Genomic DNA, 5,648 nt, shown 5'->3' with positions numbered 1-5,648 from the left:
TGCGAACTCATCTGGTCGGTCTGAAGGGCCTTCTCTTATGCTCCGGGCTCCTTAGGCGGGTTTCATTTGTCGATCTGGACTGGATTCACGTAGTTCACTCATCCTATCAGATCAACTTGCTCCGCGCGACGGAGCTGTCTTTCTTGCTTTGCAGAGAGAGCTCAGACTCATCCTGAACAGCAACCAATCACAGTCGTCGCTTCCGAATCCTGCAAGGGACAGCAATAACGAGGTGTTGAGCTTACTTGTAGACCTTGCCAAATGTGCGCGGCGACTTCCAGAGGATTCTGGGTCGAACCTCGCGGAAATTTGTTGCTCTGGACGAGACTCGGGCGCTGGCTCCAGATTTGGTTTCGTCACTGTCGTATTTGGGATTGCCTTCTGCCAGAGCTGTTTGGTTGTGCGTTTGCGTCTGATGGGAGCTGCTTTTTCATTAGCAGTGTCGCTGACATTTTCGGCCGTTCATATTGCAAAATGGTGTAGGTCTCGCATCCGATCGTTTCCTGATTGGCGTCGTTTTCACGGTAAGAGTACCGGAAAGCGGTGGAGGTGCAATCTAAGAAAATTTACCTATTTGATAGCCTACGCCTAGTGCTCTGACGTCACAATTTTTGTCACAATTGCGCTCATAGTTTTTTTAAAAACTAAACTAAAAAGTAAACTTAAAAATTACGGGCAACGCTGTGTCGAGGTCTCCACCAACTGCGCATTGCTCGTCAAGTACGGCACAAAACTACATGCATGCGCATAACACTGTGTCTGAAACAAAAGAGGCTACGTCCGCTTCGTGTCGGCCACGTAGTCATCATGATCATCAAGCCAGTGGCGAACATAGATCATTGTTGCTTGATAAACTGGGGATTATTTCTCACTAGACGTCGCCCCGAGCCGTTCTACCGCAATTTTACTATCAAATTAAAAATATTTAGTCTTCCCTGTCACATCTATAGCTTGTTGGGCTGGGTTTACAAGCAACAATCCGTTAACTTGTGCCGCGAACATAACCAGTCCTCCTGGTGCTTTACGTAACCTTTACCGTAATAATAATAATAATAATAATAATAATAATAATAATAATAATAATAATAATAATAGTAATTGGGAGTATAGCGTACTACTCTGACATTTAACTTGTTGCCTCGCACACACCGCATTGTGGTATTTTAATTTTATGCAGCCTATAACTGTCCCTTTCATTAATAGGCATGCACATTTTGTCAGTGTAGGAGACTTGGAGTAACTGACCTCCGATGAGATTTTAAAGACTTGTTCCTGAAAGCACAACACTGCTGAGAGAAGAACCATGCATCTGGCGTGGCTCACGCTATAGAGAACTCGGGGAGACGCAGAGGAAGCCACACGATGCCGATGGCCAATCTCCATTGGTGAGAATGAGAGGAGGAGGAAGCAGAAGAAGAAAAAGACCGTTGTGCTGAACACGTGACATTCTCAACCGTGTGAAGTGCGGTCGGGTCTGCCGCAGGACAAGCAGATGGAGGAACGTTCTTCTTCGTTTCTGGTACGCTGTGTAACAGATAACCTCTCAAGATAGTTCCTAATAGTGTGCCTATGTAGCAACGGAGAGTATCTCCAATTAAACACCAGCAGCACTGAGGAGCATATTAGCTATGCAGTGCTTGTAGAGCAGGGAAGGACGTTGTCCAAACGATTGGAGCAATGAACAGTGAATTCTGGGCCGTAAACTCGTACGACATGCAAGAACCTAATTAGGGTGTACTGTAGTCGTGCTCAACTTAAGAAGGAAAAGATATCTTGTCCGTCCGCTCTCAAAATATTACTGCGCCGCAGGTAGGATGGTTGTAGACAGAGAGGTCATGGTTGCTCCTCCGCCAGATATTGTAATCCATCATACTCGCTCTGCTTTCATATAGGCTGTTCAGACGTGACACTACGCTGCGTGGTGGCACTACAATATTTCTCCTGGCACGTTATTGCGTCTCCGTATGGGTATGAGTTGACGGATTTATATGAGATTTCTATTCATTCTTAAGTCGAATACGACTATAGACGGGAGCAGCGATATCCAAGCTTGTAGAGGGTAGCTGCGTATAAAAGTGGTGTCCTTCCGATCCGCAATATGAAGCAGATGCAACAAGAACAATAGGTTTGAACGTCTTAATTGCTTGCATGGTGTACACGAGCAAACGATGGAACCTTGTGGACCAGTTCATCAACCAGAATGTGCGTACATGATGAGGATGCGTCCTACCCCGAAACCAGATACCTTTCCGTTCACATCGTTTACTAGGCCGCAAGACGCTCTCTCCTCTGCCATTGTGTGCGATTTGAACATTAGGGATTCGCACCGTTTTGCTCAACAAGTTTCCTCTCAAATATCATTCGTTTTTCGGTTTCTTAAAGGAACTGTGAAGTGAATGGCAGACATGTAGAAACCGTACGGTTTTCTGAAAAGTTGGGCGCTTCAGATGCATAACGGTTCTGCAGTATATTGAGTATTATTTCAGCAATCGAATTTCAAATATTGTATAAATATTGTATACAATGCAATTTAGCGGACTCCAGAAGCGCCCAAACCCTGGGGCGACTCTCGCACCATCCAGAACGCAGGCAACTATAGACGATACATCACGTGAGATAATGCGTTTCTCGCGAGTGCAGTAAGCATTTCATTGCGAACGTGTACGGTTTGTGTATTCCGGAACACAAGAACGCAAACCACACATTCGTTTAAATCACTTGGACGCGACGTTTTGCAAACAGCAGCGACACAACGAGCAACGACAAGAAGACGCGTAGAAAGAGACAGGCAAACAGATGACGCAGATCACCTCCGCGGGCACGGAAGTCGGACGTTATAACCGTTCAGAGTTTAAACCGAACTTCTCACGAATTGCTGTTGTTCTTCAGAAAAAAAGTCTAATGGTAATTAGTAACCAGCTGTCTCAAATGCGTTACGTTGTACTTCAATATCACGTGATGTCTGTACGCCAATCCGGGGCCGACTTCAACTTTGTTTTTTTTTTGCGAACATTGAGGGTCGCCACCTTTCAGTTTCTAAAAGTGTTCAAAATGAATTAGTGCGACAAGTATGATGAACTGAGGGGTGATGACTTGTGTGTCTGTGGTCACATGATGGTACCTTGAAACCTTGTGGTTATATCTCACTTTACAGTTCCTTTAAAGGAGTGCTGAGGTGCGACAAAACTTTTTTCGTTTTTTCAGAGTCTTATCCAATGAATAAAATGGGTTCCTGTGCGAAAGAACGATGAGCGTAGGTGACCTATAGAGCGAGCGCGAGGGCTCGGTTCCGCACCTTTAAAAAAAAAAAATTCTCCTCGTCACAAAAGTGCATCGCACACACTCTAAAAACTGAACTTCACCGCATAGCACGCTCTGCGCCAACCATTGCCACGAATGACAGAGTTATCGCTTCTGATACGAAGAGAGAGGGAGGCGTACGCCTTTTTGTGCCAATTATCATATATCCAAATTGACACAAAAAGGCGTACGCCTCCCTCTCTCCTCGAATCAGAAGCGATAACCCTATCATTCGTGGCAATGGTTGGCGCAGAGCGTGCTATGCGGTGAAGTTCAGTTTTTAGAGTGCAGTGAGAGGCCGTCGTGACGTATGCTACTTCCCTCACGTGACGAGTGACTCACAGCGGCACAGCTCGAGCCTGTATAAACGCCAGTCGCGTGAGCCGAGAAAAAAAAAAAAGAAACGAGGCGCGGAGCCTGGAATACGTCACACAGACACACACACGGACAGACAGACAGACGGACAGACAGACACACTGACAGAGCTATAACGCACCGTGGAGCGAAAATATTTTGCATGGTGACTTCTGGTGGACAGCTGGGCAGATAAGGCAGGATATGGAGCGACGTTAAATGTCACCTCACTGCTCCTTTAAAAAGGGTTCCTTGGTAATTAAAAATACGAGTAGTTGATGGTGGTGTTCTTGTACATGAGTCCTGATCAACGGTGATGGAATGTCCCTGACATGCATGATGTAAAACCCCGAGACTAGGGAACACAAATGGACAGACACAACACGAGAAACTTCGTGTTGTATCTGTCCCTTCGTGTTCCCTAGTCTCGGAATTTTACATCATGCATCAGCTTCACCAGCGCGCTTGCTTCCTAGCCATTTTTTCATTGTCCCTAATATGTCCCGTCTCTGTACTGAAACGAACAGAAATCTGAACTGTGTCTCGGCTGTCGCGTAGACGTAGTGGCGCGTCCGTGTCCTCCTCGACGGGCCGCTGCATCACTCCCCCGCGAGACGCGAAGAGAACAATATGCTCGACACGTGAATGAAATACCTCCGGGCACATGGTTTGGAGTGATTGCAACGGGTGCACGGTGACATGGACATGGGTGACATGCGAGAGGAGCGGCTACAGACCATCATGGGTCGTAAAGAGCCATCCGTTTAGGAAGCGCCAGTTTTTTTTTATTAATTCCGTGTTAGCGCAGCGAAGCAAGTGTGGCTCTGATCGGCATACAGATGGGGACAGATGGAGAGAGGACAGCGGGAAGGAGTGAAGGACAGGGGTCAGTATATGCGTCCTCGGCAGGATTCAGGGGGAACTGTGCCGACACTCGTCTGGGAAGACACTTTTGTGCTTGCTCTGTCTGCTGCATATGACAGATAGGAAGGATATCTACATGCTACTACCCTCAGCTTTTATAGCTGGCACAGTGCTATATCTTTCACGTCTTAATGCGTCCCAGCGCTTGGCATCACTGGGACGCGGTAATGTTCAACACAGCGCCTTTGCCTTTCTTCCAGAGGCTAAGCCGGATCTTGCGAGCTGCAAAGACGGAAACCAACGACAGAGCGCAGCGGCGACGAAAACTTGCCCTTATCGGGACAGTAGTCTGGACGGCATCCTTGATAGCATTTATCACCATGGTCTGGATTGTAAGCTGCCACACGTAAAAGAAAGTATCTATTGCTCTAGTCCTGCTGAAGACACCCAACGAGTCATCACGCAGCGGGTCAATGAGAGTCATCCACGCTACATTTCCTGTTGCTTTCGGAAGCGCTCAGCGTTGCGCTGCGCTATATGCAGCATTATGCTATACTAGAGAAGGAAGCACAAATATTTCTACTTCACTATGAACGACATCCTGGCAAAACATCGTTTGAGTGTTGCATTCGCTTTTGCTTATTACCATTAAATTCGTAGACACTGTTTCTAGCGCATGTACAGCGTCAGCACTAATTTTATAACGGATAACAGTATCTAGGAAGTTACCTCTTGCGCCAACAGGGAGACGATACCTGTTCTGACATTTAAACAGCTGTGACGTTGAAAAGGCGACCACATATAATCGTGATCAGGAGAAGCAACAACACATCTGAGGACGCCGTCTAGAGAACATCAACCACTCCGGCATGTCCCTTCCTCATCGGGGGCTCAACCACAAGGTGCGATAAAACAACTGAGATGAACTCGATCACCGTAGCGTCAACATACTCCACCAACACTGGACATGAAACAGATGAAGCGCCTGATTGCACGAATCCTGTGCTAGCAGCCAGAGGAAAACTCTTGGCCATTGCTTTTACTGTGTATTTAGCACGAGCTGGATGGTAACGATGTTTAGGGCTGCAGCACGTGCTACGCTGAAGATGGTTCTGTAAGAACGAGAACAG

The 5,648-nt window shown here is 46.8% G+C and overlaps 1 long non-coding RNA gene across 1 annotated transcript; it reads left to right on the top strand.

The window, feature by feature from the left end:
• Positions 1-1,363: 1,363 nt before the first annotated feature.
• On the top strand, positions 1,364-5,195 carry LOC135389967 (uncharacterized). The gene is made up of 2 exons (XR_010421641.1): positions 1,364-1,519; positions 4,779-5,195. It is a non-coding gene; the product is annotated as an uncharacterized LOC135389967 (long non-coding RNA).
• The last annotated feature ends 453 nt before the right edge of the window (positions 5,196-5,648 follow it).

This window comes from Ornithodoros turicata, chromosome 3 (assembly GCF_037126465.1).
Source record: "Ornithodoros turicata isolate Travis chromosome 3, ASM3712646v1, whole genome shotgun sequence".
Taxonomy (NCBI): Eukaryota; Metazoa; Arthropoda; class Arachnida; order Ixodida; family Argasidae; genus Ornithodoros; species Ornithodoros turicata.
The sequence above is the reverse complement of the archived record's forward strand: the minus strand, read 5'-3'. Positions and strand labels throughout refer to the sequence as shown.